Genomic DNA, 17,417 nt, shown 5'->3' on the forward strand with positions numbered 1-17,417 from the left:
TAACTGGTTCTGTGCTTCCCTACAAGATGTACAGCTGAGACCTTTTTTTGTCATTCCAGTACAACCCGGACACCCCTTCGAACCTTCAAGACTCCACCTCCACCATAGAATTTATACCCTTTTGAGTCTAGGGTACTCAGCGAGATGAGATTCTTCTTCAAGTCTGGAATATGTCGAACCTTATTAATTGTTTTGACCGTCCTATCTTGAAACTTCAATCTGACTCGACCAATTCTAACAACACAGTAGGACTTGTTGTTTTCCATGACAACTCCTTCTTGCTTGACAACTTTATATGTCTAAAATAAATTTTGATTGGAACACATATGGTGCGAACATATCAAATCTAGAATCCACTCCTCGTCAAGTTTGGACTCCACGTCAGATATCACGGTCAACAGCACATCACCGCCATTTGAAAAATCCTCAACAACATTGGTCTCGTCAAAAGTACATGATTGCCTCCCATAATTTTCAGCTAAATTACCTTTAGCCTGCAACTTATCGCAATCTTTCTTAACATATCCTTTCCTTATACAATAGAAATAGTATAAATTGCTAAAGTTCTTCCTTGATCTACCTCTCCGTAGATCAACATGAGATACTAGAGCTTCCTCATCCCTAGATGTAGCTCCAACCAGATGCTTCATCTTCTATTTTAAGAACAGAGCATCGTAGACATCCTCAAAGGTCAAAGTATCACGACTGTACAGACTGGTGTCTCGAACTGACGAATAAGAGACGGGCAGCGAACATAACAAGATCAAGGCCAGATTCTCCTCATCGTAATTAACCTCCAATGTCTCTAAATTTACAACTATTTCCTTAAACATAGTAATGTGGTCTTTCGGTGACCCTGCTTCCACCCTGCAATGGGAATGCAGCTTTTGCTTTAGAGCCGGTTTATTTGTGAAACTTTTAGTCATGCATAACTGCTTTAATTTCAACCATAAAGCATTCGCTGTTTTCTCTTTTAAGACATCTTGCAGAATATTATTGAATAAATGAAGATGAATTTGCAATAAAACCTTCTTACCCCTCCGTTGTCCAATTAGCTAGCATCTTGTAAAAACCTAGCAATACATCGTCCAAATCCAACTACACCAAAATAGCCCCCATCTTTACTTGTCACAGAGAAAACTTTGTATTGCGATCCTGTAGCAAAATGTCATACTTTATGGCAGCCATTTCTGAAAAACCTCAAACAATCTATAAAGAACCTAACTCTAATACCACTTGTTAATCTCAAAGGGTTGTAAGAACTAAGATTTAATGGAGCAATATGAAGTAACGGAGATCACAATAATGAAACAAGGTTAATAGTAAAGAAATAAATGAGAGTTAACCAGAGGAAATGATGTTTTGTTGTAACAATTTGGAGATAAAATCACAACACAACAATTTTTACTTAAACAAAACTAAATAAAGATGCCACTATTTATAGGTACATATCATACCATAAAGGTAGAAATAATATAAAAAACAATGTGGAATTAAGAATAATAGAATATAATATTTTTCCAATAAAATCACTTGAAAATAAGAAAATAATATTTTCCAAAAAATCCACCCTAATTTGGGGGACAAAATCTAATAATGTGGGATGAAGATCGGTACCGCCAGCGGCTAGCCCCATTATAATGTTTAGTCAGTATTTTATAATATTTTCATTTTTAATTGGATTAATTTTTTTTAATTTGGTAGTTTGAGGACTTAGGATGTAATTTTTAGTTATGATTAATGATTTGGTCTTTCTAATAATTATTTTGATTAAAACATTATAAAATTTTGATTACAATATTTGACATGAAATGCTTTTCTATAGAATTGACGATTTGTCGACCTAGATCAATTATTCAGCATTCAATTGTGGAACAACTAATTATTGATTTTCTAAATTCACAAACATTTTAAAAAGGTTAATTATATTCACACAACAAATTTTTTATGCCTACACCACATTTTAATTACAAGAAAGGTTTTCAATATTTGCTCCCTTTAGCTTTTATATGTTCAACTTTTTTTCGTTCATTGTCGTTCTTAATATTCAATTAATTAACATATTTTGTCGCTAATTATGATTTTTAACAAAATATTCTATTAAAGTTAGTTGAAAAGATGGACAAATATTTTGTTTAATTTTTGTATTAGTTATTTATTTCTATTATTTAAAAATATGAGAGACCAATATATCTTTTTGGCCTTCATAACAAATATTTTGGATGAAAATCATCTTTACAGACAAGATGTGTAAATTAGTAGAGGGTTGATGATAAAAAAAAATTTAAAAAAGTTGAGAACATAAGTGTTAAAATAAAATAAAAAAAGTTTAGGGATATACATTGTAATTATAATGTAGTGTAGTTAACAAAAATTGTTGTTTGAATATATTTACCCTTTTAAAAAAGTGTAGTTATTCTTTATTATTTTATATTGTTCATGTTGCGTGCATCACCTTGTTAACTACATAATTAAATATTCAAAATTAATTTATACATTTGTCATTCTATTGTCATTCTTATTTTAATAATATATTTGAATTATATATTTTGATAATATTTAGTCTTTCCAAATTTCAGTATTATTAGTTGATGTGAAATTTTAAATATTTTACTTTTGATTTCAATTTTTAATATCCTAAAATGTATTCACGATAAGCGTTCCATATGAAATCGGAAACTCATTAGCACTTCATTATTTATACTTGGATTCTATTATCTTAACAAGTACCTATCTACAACTCATTAGTACTTTTGGTATTCATTATTTTGTGTTGACAAACACAACAATACAGGTACAATTTCGTATTCAGTTGGCAAAGATTTTTGTACCGGTGGAAAATCTAATTGAACTTTGGGTTTCAACCTATGCATTTTACACTCTTTTGGCAAAGCGTTTCTCGAATTGTGTGGTGCTTATCAAATAATTATTGGAAACACAGCATAATCACCTCAAATCCTGAGTACCCAATATGATTATACTTCCTAAACTTTTCAATATTTATTGAATTGATTTTTTTAATTTTTAATTGCTTAGTTTTAGAATCTAGGGTGCAATATCAGTTACGAAAACTTTAAATTTAAAATGGTTATCGATGGGAATCTAAATGAACTTTAGGCTATCTCTTAGCCTTTACAATCTTTTTACAAATAATTTTTAGTATGTATGACATTTTTCAAATAATTATTAGAAATATATCATTCAACAATACCTTCATAGTTACTTAATCGTCAACTTCAAATTAGTTGGCACTCCCCTCTACTATAAGATTTATTTTGTGTTAATTTAAGATTTGATGAACTTTAGGTTTCCACCTTCACATATTATACTCTTTTGACAAATTATTTTCCAAAAATATGGTATCTCCCAAATAATTAATAGGAATACATCATGCAACGACAACTTTGTTTGTTCTTCACATCAAAATCAAGTTAGTTTGTACTACTTCTATTTCAAGAGTTCTATTTTGTGTTCTCTTCTATTTCAATAGTTCTATTTTGTGTTCGTTTAACATTTGATATTTTAAAATCTATATGTTTAAATGGGTAGAAAGGAAATATCCATAATAAAATTTGAAACCTATCAGCAGCTAATTATCAACTTTAAATTATTTGGTACTTCTCATTAATCAGATCTATTATGTACTAATTGAATATTTGATATTTTAAAATTTATATATTTAAATGGATTGACAGGAAATATTCCAAATGAAATTGGATACCTATCAGCACTTGTAGATTTAGATTTGGCGAACAACGATTTCAATGGTACATAACTTGATCTCCTAAACTTATTTTATTTATTAATTTCAATATTCTAAAATGCGAGCTTTTACAACTCTAAATGTGCTAGGCATTAAAAACATATATTGTTGATAGGCGTCATGACGTAGGATAGATAGATTTTTCAGTAGGACTTAGAATTGTAGCAAGAAGGGCAGAGAAGAAGAAGAAGAAATCAAAAGAAGAAGGCAGCGGAAGAAGAAGACGACCACGAGAGGGGAAGAATCAGGGGAAAGGGGAGATTGTGGGCAAAGCCAATCTTAATTCATTTCATTCATCAACTAAGTTTTATTTTCAATTACAAACCATATAAATAGACAAACCATCAAACTTGAAGCTAAGGACTTGGTCAAGCCCATTAACACAAACCAACTCTAAATAAAATACAATAAACAATCCAATAATAACAAAATCTCTCGAAGTGGAAAAAACTTGACTCTGTCGAGTGGACAAATTACAAATGGTTGCAGTCGAGCTGCTAATCATAAGCAAGGTGATATACTCATGCCATGGGGACGATCTTTCTTAAGAACCAAATATCAAAACTCCATCATTGATAACAATGAAAATTGCATCTTATCCCCAATAATATGATGTAATCAATGTGACAGGGACAAAGGAAAATCCTACTGACAACAATAAAGCTCCAATAAATCTGGATTAAACTGCTGGAGTTTCGTTCGGGGACTCCATGTACAGTCAAACTCAAGTTGATCTACCCAACGAACGAAGAAGCACTAAATCTTTCCATCATTAGTCAACACAATATGTTCATCTAAAATAATATTAATTTTATTGTTGTGTGCTGTAATAGCTGGTATTGGAGTATACTTAGCAAAATATTTAGTGTGGGAACTTCCAGGTTGCGATAGAAAATGATCATTAAAGGGATTAAAGTAGCCTTTGTAAGTAACAAAGTCCTTAATGTTTAAAATAGAGTAATGGCCAAAATGTGATGAAGGGTCAATGATATATGTATTTGGACAAATATGCTTTAAAATTTTTAAATGGCCAACACAAGCTTGCAATATAACATAATCCCCAGCATTAAATTCAGTATGTCATTTATGCAAATCAGCTTGAAGTATATGATGCATTACTTGCTTCAAGTTGTTTATTGCTCTCAATGTGCAAGTCATGAAAATTATTTGGATACCTTAGTTGACGTGGACACACTAGCATGTTGGAACATAGGAATAAGGTCTAAAGGCCTCCTAGACGTATAACATTAATGACTACACAGGGACTCGGACCTGGAGAATGGTTAACAGAATTGTCATATGCAGTTGAATTGAAGGGAGGATCAAACCCCAATTCCTAAGATTTTTTAAGGACTAGACACTTTAAGAAATTGCCAAGAGTTTGGTTAGCAACATTAGTTTAACCATCAATATAAGGGTGGTCTGGAGTGGAGAATTTCAATTTAGTGCTAAAAATAAGCAATAGGGTTCTTCAGAAGTGACTAGTAAAATGATCGGCCTCTTTGGGTTGGGTAAGAGTACGACATACAACACGTAATCGAGAGATGTTGGAAACAATGGGTAAATATCTAGTTTCTTTGAAAGAGTCCGAATACCACCTAGGGACATGTGCTCACTATCATCCAAGTCATCAAAATCTTCAAGTTTAGGTTTATAGGCTAGATTTTCTAATGGTTCATCTATTACATTCTTTTGTGCTTCAATAACTAATACATGACTAGGACATTTGGAAGAGATATGGCCAACGTCCTTATAGTTGAAGAACTGTAAGTGAGAAGAAGTCCTTGGAATTTCAGGAATTTTACCCTGATTTTCCAACACATGAGGAATAGTAGACGGGGAAGGTCTTCTGATAGACTTAGGAGGGGGTGGCGCTAATGAGATCGATGCACGGTTGGCACCATGCATTTCATATGGAATACCAATAATCAACTCATAATCTTGAGCTAAAGAATAGCCGTGACCAAGAGTAGTGACTCCCTAAAGGAAAAGCTGACGCCTAAGATCATCTCTTAGACTTTTTTAAATCTGCTCAAAGTCAGGGCCTCATCTTCAATGATATGACATTTCATGCGAAATTCTTCAAAGTGAGCAATATGCTTAGTCACTAGCTGATTCCCTTGTGTAAGGATATCTTATTGGGTAAAAATTTTATGATGGTATCTAATTTAATGTCTCTAAAGAAATGCTCCGTATGACGAGGAAGAGAATGAGTATCGTGACAGTCATTACCTCGTTCTCGCTCATGAACCTGATCCCCATTCCTATGACCGTGCCGAAAATACTTTTTGATTACCTTGTCAATAATGATATTGTCTATTGTGGGACACTTCATAATTATCAATGTCAGTCGAATGAGGAAATTGCTTAAAATTATTCAAACTAGCAATTATGCCCCTACTATCTTAAAGAGTAGCAGTTATTTGGAATTGGATAGCTGATATTTGTCGAGCGAGTGCATCAAATTGTGAGAGGTTTAAGGCAATGACACTAAAAGTGATAAGACGGCCACTGCACAACTGCATGCTATGTATTGCAGCTAAATGACTTCAGTGGAGAGATCAATGAACAATCAATGCAAGCTATGGAAAATAACAACTTGAGTATTTGTTATTTTATTTTTTAATTTTGGGATTAAATAAATTCAAATATGGCAAGAAAATATCGATATATGTGAAATAACAAAGCAGCAATCAAATACTAATAAAAACCTAATCACGTAAAATAAGTGAGATAAAAGTGGAATTTAACGACGTTAATGGATCCAATAACATGATTTTAGGTAAAAATAAAAACTAGAATAACAACCTAAAATTTTAATCGATGCACACTGGGAGTTGAGTATATATAGTGGATAGATGACTGGGCATGTATTATGGCAAATAGTGATCGTGAATTTAGGGTCGTGATTTTACTGTGGACGGTGGTTGGATGAAGACAAGGGGTACATGGGTGGATTGTTGATGCTGTGTACAGAAGATGAAACTTGGGAGGTTGGGAAGGGTTTGGAGGCAACGAATGGAGGCCGTGGTGACTAGTTGTAGAGCAGATGGCTGGTGCATGGAACAGAAGGGAACAATATTTAATTTGGGCCCGGTTAGCGTTATTATTGGGCCATGTGTTATGTATGGGTAATGTATCTATTCGGCCAATCGTAATGTTGGATTAACTGTGCGGTTTATTGGAAGTTGCGGGCGGTTATTGTCTTTTGATTAGAGGTTTGGAAAGTGGGCTTGGTGGTTGGTGTTTTTATTTTTTTATTATTTTTTATTTTTTGTAATGGATGAAGATGGGGGCTGGTTTGGAAAGATGATAGGAATCGGTTTGGCGGCAACGGATTTGTTTATGGCCGTGCGTAATAACGAGAGTGGTGGTCTATGGAATTTTGGTAATAAGCTATTGTATTTGACATGAAGAGGATGACGAGTTGCAGCAAATTGGTTTGTGTATATGTAACAAGGGCAGAAGAAGAAGACAGCAAAAGAATAAAAAGTAGAAGAAGACGACTAGGAGAGGGGAAGAATCAGGGGAGAATGTGGGGAAAGCCAATCTTAATTCATTTCATTCGTCAACTAAGTTTTGTTTTCAATTACAAACTAGATAAATAAACAGACCAACAAACCTAAAGTTAAAGGCTTGGGCCAGCCCATTAATACAAATCCAACTCTAAATAAAATAAAATAAACTATCCAATAGTAACAAAAGGGTGATGTTTGCATCAGGTTAAGGTCCAGATTCACGCATGGATGATCTTTTTAGAATTTAAATTTCCATATAAAACAAAGATTTTATTGTTGATGGAAAATCTTAATGAAATTTAGGTTACCACATACATATTTTACACTTTTTGACAAATGTTTTTTAGCATGCATGCACTTTCCAAATAATTATTAGAAATAAACCACGTAACAATAACTTCATAGATACATCATTATCGAATTAAAATTAGTTAGTACTTCTCTTCTTTCATTAGATCTATTTTGTGTTGATTTAACATTTGATGTTTTAAATTCAATATGTTTAAATGGATTGACAAAAAATATTCCAAATGAAATTCAAAATCCATTATCGCTTGTATATCTAGATTTGGGGACCAACAATTTCACTGGTACGTAACTAGATCTTCAAAATTATATGTATTAAATTTAATGTTCTAAAAAGAGTAAAATGTGACTAGAGATCAAGGTTAAGCTTCGGAGTGTTACTAGCCAAAAAGGCCTAGGCATACAAAAGCGTACTGTGTGGCTAGGTGATAGGCCTACTTCGTACCTAAATGCACTTTTTAAGACACTGAGTAAATCCATTTGATTTGTTTATTTAGTTTCATGAAAAAGATTTATATCTAGATTCCAAATTTAAAATTTTCATATACATCAAAGATTTTGATGTTGATGGAAAATCAAAATGAACTTCAAGTTGCCACCTGGGTATTTTACACTCTATTTGACAGAAGTTTTTCATTGAATTACATTTATGCCATCTTCCAAATATTTATTAGAGACACATCATGCAACGGTAACTCCGTGGCTACTTAATTATCGAATTCAAATTAGTGCATACTTCTCTGTCATTAGATCTAATTTGTATTAATTTACCATTTGATATTTTAAAATATATATATGTCCAAATGGATTGACATGGAAATATTCCAAATGAAATTGGAAACCTATCAACAATTAAATATCTAAATTTGTGGGTCAATAGCTTGAGTGGTATGTAAATACATCTCCTAAACTTATATTATATATCAAATCACGTGTTTTAAAAATCATAAAGCTTGCCAAGACGTCAAGGATATCCTTCTAGCTTTTACGAGCCTAAATGGGCAGGCATATAAAAGCGTAATGCATGGCTTGGTGGCAAGGCTCAAAGTTGTGCTTAGATGCACATTTTAAAGACACAAATTAAATCTATTCAATTTGTTTATTTAGTATCTTGACAAAGATTTATAGCAAAACTTTAAGTTTAAAATTGTCACGTATAGTAAAGATTTTTATGCTGGTGGAAAATCTAACTGAAATTTAGCTTTCCACCTATGCATTTTACACTCTTTTGGCAAATGTTTTTCAAATTACGGGGTACTCATCAAATAATTATTAGAAACACAGCATAATCACTCAAATCCTAAGTACCCAATATGATTATACTTCCTAAACTTTTCGATAATAATTGGATTGAATTTTTTTTTTTTTAGTTTCTTAGTTTTAGGATCTAGGATGCAATATCAGTTACGGAAGCTTTAAATTTAGAATGGTCAACTTTAACAAAGATTTTTATGTTGTGGGAATCTAGATGAACTTTAGGCTATCTCTTAGTCATTTTACAATCTTTTGACAAATAATTTTCAGCATGTTTGACATTTTTCAAATAATTATTGAAATATATTATGCGACAATAACTTCATAGTTACTTAATCATCAACTTCAAATTAGTTGGTACTCTCCCTCTTCCGTAAGATCTATTTTGTGTTAATTTAACATTTGATGAAGTTTAGGTTTCCACCTATGCATTTTACACTCTTGACAAATTGTTTTCAAAATATATGGCAATTTCCCATAATTATAAAAAACAGAGCATAATTACTTCGAATCCAAATTACCCAGTATGCTTGAGATGAAGATGGATAATACTAGCGGCTAGTCTCATTATAATGTTTTTGTTAGTACTTGCTAACCTTTTCAATAATAATTGAATTTTTTTTATTTTTCTTAGTTTGTGGACCTAGGATGCAATTTCAGTTGTGAAAACTTCGAAGTTAAATTTGTCATCTATAACAAAGAATTTTTTACGAGGATTGAAAGTCTATATGAATTATGGGTTACCGCTTAATTATTTTACAAGTTGTTCCACAATAACTTCATAGCCACTTAATCATTGATTTCAAATTAGTTGGACTTTCCCTCTTTCATAAGATCTATTTTGTATTAATTTAACATCTAATGAACTTTAGGTTTCCAAATATTCATTTTATGCTCTTTTGACAAATGTTTTTCAAAATGTATGGTATTTTCCAAATAGATATTAGAAATATAGCATAATTACATCAAATCCAAAGTAACTAATGAACTTGAGATGAAGATGTATGCTACTAATCATTATACTGCTTAGTTAGTAATCACTAATACTTTAAATATTATTTGAATTTACTTTTTTATTTTTGGTTTCTTAGATTGAGGACCTAGGGAGCAGTTTCGCTTACGAAAACTCTAAATTTAAAATAGTCAACTTTGTAAAGGATTTTTGTAGTGATGAAAAATCTAAATGAACTTTAAGCTTAGACCTACACATTTTCAACTCTTTAGACACGTTTTCAGCATTTAGGGCATTTATCAAATAATTATTAAAAATATATCATACAACAATACCTAATAGTTACTTAATAATCAACTTCAAATTAGTCTTTCATAAGATCTTTTTGAGTGTTAATATAACACTTGATGAACTTTAGGTTCCCACTTATGCATTTTACACTCTTTTGATCAATGTTTTTGAAACATATGGTAATTTCCCAATAGCTAATATAAATACAACGTAACTACATCAAATCCAAAGTACCCAATAATATTGGGATAAAAATGGATGCTGCTAGTGGCTAGCCTCATTATAATGTTTAGTTAGTACTTGCTAATCTTTTCAATATTAATTTAATTTGTTTTTTTTTAATTTGAGGACCTAGGATGCAATTTAGTTATGAAAACTCTAAATTCAAATGGTCACCTTTAACAAAGATATCTAAACTTATTAAAAATCTAAATGACCGTTATGCTACAAGCTAGTCACTTTATACTATTTTGACAATTGTTTTTCATCATGTATGGCATTTTTTAAATAACTATTAGAAATATATCATGCAACAATAACTTCATAGTTACTTAATCATCCACTTCAAATTAGTTGGTACTTCCTCTCTTTCATAAGATCTAGTTTTGTTAATTTAATATTTGATGATCATTAAGTTTTCTCCTACACATATTACATTCCGCTGACAGATGTATTCAAAATGCATGATATTTTCCAAATAATTATTAGAAATACAACACAATTACATCAAATCCAAAGTACCAAATATTATTGGGATAATGATGGATATTGCTCGCGACGAGCGTCATTATAATTTTTAGTCAGTACTTGTTAATATTTTCAATGTTAATTGATTTTTTCTTAAATTATTAAGTTTGAGGACCTATGATGCAATTTAAGTTACAAAAACTATAAATTTAAAATGGTCACCTATAACAAAGATTTTATGCTGATGAAAAATCTAAATGAACTATAGGCTACTACCTAGCCATTTTACTCTCTTTTGACAAATGTTTTTCAGCATGTATGGCATTTTTCAAAAATTAGTATAAATATATCAAGCAACAATCACTTTATTGTTACTTAATCATCATCTTCAAATTAGGTTGTAGTTCCTCTCTTCCATAAGAGCTATTCTATGTTAACTGAACATCTTACATAACAAATTCTATATGTTGAAATGGATTGATGCAAAATTTTCCGAATGAAATTGGAAACCTATTAGTACTTCTATATATAGATTTGAGATGCAATGGTTCATGGGTTCATATCTAGATCTACATTTATATTATATATTTAATTCAATATTTTAAAAAGTGTAAATCACGGCCAAGTGACAAGACCAAGCTTTCTGCTTTTACGATCCTAAATGGGCTAGGCGTAAAAATCATAAAGTACGGCGATCATGCACCAAGGTCCATTTTCATGCCTAGATGTGCTTTTTAAGTTACCACCTTGGCATTTTACACTCGTTTGACAAATGTTTTTTAGCATACATGCCATTCACCTAATAATTACTAGGAATACAAACATAAAATTCTATGTATCCAAAATGTATACTGCCAACAGCTAGCCTCATTATAATGTTTAATCACAATTTTATAATCTCTTCATTTTTAATTGGATTAATTTATTTAATTTGGTAGTTTGAGGACTTAGGATGTAATTTTAGTTATGATTAACGGTTTAGTGTTTCTCTGTTAGCTACAAAGATGAGCTTTGTACTTTGGAGTATTTTGATTAAAACGTTATAAAAATTGTGAAAGTTTTTCTTTTAAAATTTTTCAAATGAAATGCTTTTCAATGGAATTAATAATTTGTCGACTGAGATCAATTATTCTGCATTCGATTCTAGATCAACTAATTATTGATTTTCTAAATTCACGGACCTTAGAAAAATTAACATGATTTTAGGTTATTCTTTATTATTGTATATTGTTCCTATTGCATGCATCACCTTGTTTATTAAATGATAAATATTCTAAATTAATTTATACATTTGTCATTATAGTATCGCTCTTGTTTTAACAATATATTTGAATTCTATATTTTAATTATATTTAATCTTTAAAATTTCAGTATTATTAGTTGATATGAAGTTTTAAATATTTTACTTTTGATTTCAATTTTTAATATCCTAAAATGTATTCACAGGAAGCATTCCATATGAAATCGGAAACTCATTAGCACTTCAATCTCTATACTTGGGGTTCTAATATCTTAACAGGTATCTAATTCTATCTACAACTCTTTAGTATTTTTGGTATTCATTAATTTGTGTTGAAAAACACCAATATACAGGTACAATTCCGCATACAATTGGCAATTTATCAAATTGGAAGGAATTGCTCATTTATAACAACAATCTTCATGGTCAAATACCTGAATTCATCTTCAACCTCTCCATGTTACAAACACTTTCTTTGGCTGGTAATAGTATATCTGGCAATCTTCCATCATCAATTGCCAATGGTCTCCCTAATCTTGAACGTCTTTTACTCAGTGGCAATCAATTGAGTGGAGAAATTCCTGCCTCTATTTCAAATTTTTCAAAGCTTACTAAGTTGGATCTTGGTGAAAACTTCTTCAGCGGACAAGTGCCAGTGAATCTTGGGAATTTACATAACCTAGAGTCTCTATATTTTGGTACTAATCAGTTGACAAAAGATCCTTCAGTGCCTGAATTGGATTTTCTTATTTCATTGCAAAATTGTAGGAAGTTGAAATTCATAAGGATGGAAAACAATCCTTTCCGCGGAATATTACCAAAATCCTTAGGTAATTTGTCAACGTCTGTTGAAAATTCTGAAGTCGGTCATTGTGGTGTTAAAGGTATCATTCCGAATGAAATTGGTAATTTGAGCAACTTGGTTGAGTTAGACATTGGAGGCAATGAATTAACTGGAAGAATTCCTGACACATTGGGTCAATTAAGAAAATTGCAAAAGCTTATTCTCAGTCTCAATAAACTACGAGGGTCAATATTTGCCAACCTTTGCGATTTGGTACATATATATTATCTTGATTTGGGAAATAATCAACTTTCTCAACAGTTGCCAAATTGTTTAGGAAATCTTATGACTTTATGAGAAATTTATCTAGATTACAACTCAATGACTTCCACTATCCCATCAACATTATGGAATGACAAGGAAATTCTGATTTTGAGTTTGGCTTATAATTTGTTTAATGGGTCACTGGCACCAAAAATTGGCAACTTTAAGAACATAACTATGTTATCTCTATCGGGAAATCAATTCTCAGGTGATATTCCAAGCACTATAGGACAACTTCAGAATTTGGAGAATCTAACATTATCAAACAATCGATTACATGGTCATAGACCTAAATCGTTTGGTAATTTGATTTCATTGAAAATATTAGATTTATCGACGAATAAACTCGATGGTGTTATCCCCAAGTCAATGGAGAAACTTGAGTACCTTGAGAATTTCAATGTTTCATTCAATGAACTCATTGGTGAAATTCCCAATAGAGGGCCTTTTAAGAACTTCAAGTCAGATATTTTCGTGGGCAACAGAGACTTGTGTGGAGCATCTCAATTTAAGGTCAAGCCATGCGAAGATAATACAACAAAAATATCAAACAAAACTATAGTTTTGAAGTATATTTTACCATCGATTTTGGTCATATTTGTTCTGGCTATTACCGTGATATATTTAATAAAATGCTATAACAGAAAAACACTTCTTCCAGCTCTGTCTACTTTCCCCGTCACCATCAAGAGGATTTCATATTATGACGTTCTTGATGCTACAAGGAAATTTGGTGAAGAGAATTTGATTGGCAAAGGCAGTGTTGGTTCATTGTACAAAGGAGTATTTTCAGATGGAATGATAGCTGCTATTAAGGTGTTTAATTTAGATTTGGAAGAAGCAAACAACAGTTTTGATTCTGAGTGCCAAATACTATGCAACATTCGTCACAGAAATCTTGTTAAGGTTATTAGTAGTTGCTCTAACCTTCATCTTAAAGCCTTGGTGCTCGAATATATGCCTAATGGAAACCTTACCAAATGGGTTTTCTCGAGCAACTATTTCCTAAATATATCTCAAAGGTTGCAAATAATGATAGATGTTGCTTCCGCACTCGAGTATCTACATCATGGGAATCCCTATTCAATTGTCCATTGTGATTTGAAGCCTAGCAACATACTTTTAGATGAAGAAATGGTTGCCCATGTTGCTGACTTTGGCATTGCCAAGCTTTTATCTGAAGACCAGAGAATTTTGTTGACCAAGACGTTGGGCACTATTGGATATATAGCTCCAGGTAAATGGTTTCTGTCAACTACTTCCATATGTATAGTTAAATATTATACAAGTAATTATTCACCAGTGTTTTGCATGCTAACAGTATATTAGTGTTCTGGTATTGTTTCTCATTTACTTAACTATCATTTAACATTTCACTAGATAATTTTGGTCAAATATGCCAACTTTGTATAATATGGATCGACAGGATTAATATAAGCTATGGCGGATGTTTATAGCTGTGGGATTATGCTGATGGAGACATTTACAAAAAAGAAGCCAACAGATGATATGTTTGTTGGAGAGTTCACAATGAGGAGATGGGTGTTCGAATTATTTCCTGATGAAATAATGCAAATAGTGGATGTTGATCTAATGAATGCAATTGAAGACAATATTTGAGCCAAAGAGGGCTGCTTTATATCAATCATGAGACTAGCAATAGAATGCACTACTGATTTGCCCAATGAGAGGATCAATATGAAAGATGTCCTAACATGGCTCGAAAAGATCAAAACTGAAATTTTTTGAGCATAACTGAGGTGGAATAAGGTAAAGAGGTTTGTTTCTTTATTAACTTGCTTTTTCCATCTCGTTAGAACACAAAAAGGTTAACATTTGAAGTAAATTTCATTCATGAAATCAGAACATATTTTTAATTTTTGTTCTCCTAGAATCCAGGCTTCATATTGACTACTATTTGAAACACACTTTAATCATCTCTCGTAAGCTTATTATATCTATCTATTGCAGAAAAAAATCATTCTGAGGATTTTTAAGCTTGTTTGGCTTCCACAGCTGTTGCAATACATTATTATTGTCTTTTGGCCATGTAAACTGTACGTTTGATGACTAAATAATTGAAAGGGGCCAAAAGCCCACACAATTAGTTGCAAGATATAGTTGATCAACAACAAAATAGAAATTAAACTTGCAAAAAAGTAAAATGAACACAGCAGAATTTTTTTGGTCGAAGCCCCAGAGGTTCAGTGTTCTTTAAAACACCTGACCCTGTTGAACATCCAATCAAGAATGGATATTGCTCGTTTGCACTAAAAGCCTCAAAAATCGACAACGAAGGTTACAATATTCAGCCAATACAAAATACACAAGGGAATAGACTTATCTCTTTAAGAAGTCAATAGATCTGCCTTAAATCACTCAAGAACTAACATATCACTTTCTCATATCTCAACACATGAGAACTCCCTCATTCTTACAAATTTTCACTCAAGAAAATATAAGTATTATATGAATAAAACATCAAACAACAATCTTTGAATGAGATGTTTAACAGAAAATAATGAAACTAAAAACCCTAGCCACCCAAAGAGAAATGGAACTCTTTTGAACTCTCACATGAAAGGACACAAGACGAAAATCTAAGGCCAATGAATAGTCTTCTAAGTATATATATCACCGGATATCAAACCCTCCATCCAACAGTAGATAACAAGTCAATGTCACAATCTAGTGCATTCCAACTTATAAAGATGTGTTTAGAAGATGCGTTTTTAAATCTTGAAAATTATGAAGCACAATCGGGTTTGAGTCTCAACAATCTCCACCTTGCTACCATAGTTTTTAGACCATAGTGCAGCCAAGAGCCAATATCTTTCTATCTTTCATTTGCTCTAAGTACTTGTAAATCATGACACAGCATCAACAGATAATACTTTCAAATGGTTCTTAAATTTGTTCAACAGTATTATCTTAGTTCCCAAATCAGAGGAGTTATATTAGGTAGGTACTTCACCAATTTTCAAAATTCCTTTTGAGATTATATCTCTAATGAAATTATACTTAATAACTATGTGTTTAGTTCTATCATGAAACATGGGGATCTTGCTTAGATGTATGGCACTTTGGTTATCTGAATATAGTGTTGCATTTTTATGAACAAATCCAAGTTCTTTTAATAAACCACTTAACCAAATACCTTCTTTAAAAGCAACAGAAGCAGCAATGTAATCTGCTTCAGTTGACGATAAAGCCACAATCTTTTGTAATTGGGATTTCCAACTAATTACAGTACCACATAAGCAAAAAAAATATGATGAAGTTGATTTTCTATTATCCCTATTTCCAGCAAAGTCAGAATCAATAAATCCCTTCAAAGTTACCCTTCTTTGTTCATTTTAAACACAAGAACCAGAAAAGAAGTACCATTTAAATATCTTGACAACCATTTTAAAGCATTCCAATGTTCTTCTCCTGGATTATTCATAAACCTACTCAATATGTTAATACTAAAAGTAAAATCAAGTCTAGTACACATAATCAAGTATATGATAGATCCAACCACATTAGAATAAGGAATTTTTAACGTCCTATTGAACTCTTCATCAGTTTTGGGACAAAATTCAGACGTAAGCTTAAAATGATTAGTAAGAGGTAAAGTTACAAGTTTACAATCAAACATGTTAATTTTTTTTTTCAAAATCTTAACCACGTAATCATGCTGGTTTAGAAATAACATGTTTTTTTTTTTCTCTTTATCTCTATAAATTACATGTCAAGGATCTTTTTAGCATTTTCAAGATCTTTCATATCAATTTGAGATTTAAGTTACTGTTTGATATGCCCAATTTTAGATTTATCACAACTTGGAAGTAACATATCATCCATATAAAGTATGAGATAAAAGAGAATGTTTACCTCCTTTTCCTTTACAGTACAAACATATATCATAATGGACCTTTAAAACCCAAGTTTCAATACAAAAGAATCAAATATTTTGTACCACTGCCTAGGAGCTTGTTTTAGGCCATATAATGATTTCTTTAACAAACAAACAACATTTTCAGAATTTTCCTTTATAAATCCAACAAGCTATTTTATATAGATCTTTTCTTATAGGTCTTCATAAAGGAAAGCATTTTTAATATCTAACTGGTCAAGTTCCAGTCAAATTGAGCAACCAAAGCAAGTGAACATCTAATTGTGGCATACTTAACAATAGGAGAAAATATTTCATTATAATCTATTCCTTCTTTTTGTGTAAATCTCTTGGCTACCAATCTAGCTTTCTATCTTACATTGTCATTTCCCCCTTCTCCTTCTTTTATTTTATAAATCCA

At 31.6% G+C, this 17,417-nt stretch overlaps 1 pseudogene; it reads left to right on the top strand.

The window, feature by feature from the left end:
* The first annotated feature begins 3,669 nt into the window (after nt 1-3,669).
* On the top strand, nt 3,670-14,877 carry LOC111373739 (annotated as a pseudogene).
* The last annotated feature ends 2,540 nt before the right edge of the window (nt 14,878-17,417 follow it).

Source organism: Olea europaea, unplaced genomic scaffold (genome assembly GCF_002742605.1).
Source record: "Olea europaea var. sylvestris unplaced genomic scaffold, O_europaea_v1 scaffold116, whole genome shotgun sequence".
NCBI classification, from domain to species: Eukaryota; Viridiplantae; Streptophyta; class Magnoliopsida; order Lamiales; family Oleaceae; genus Olea; species Olea europaea.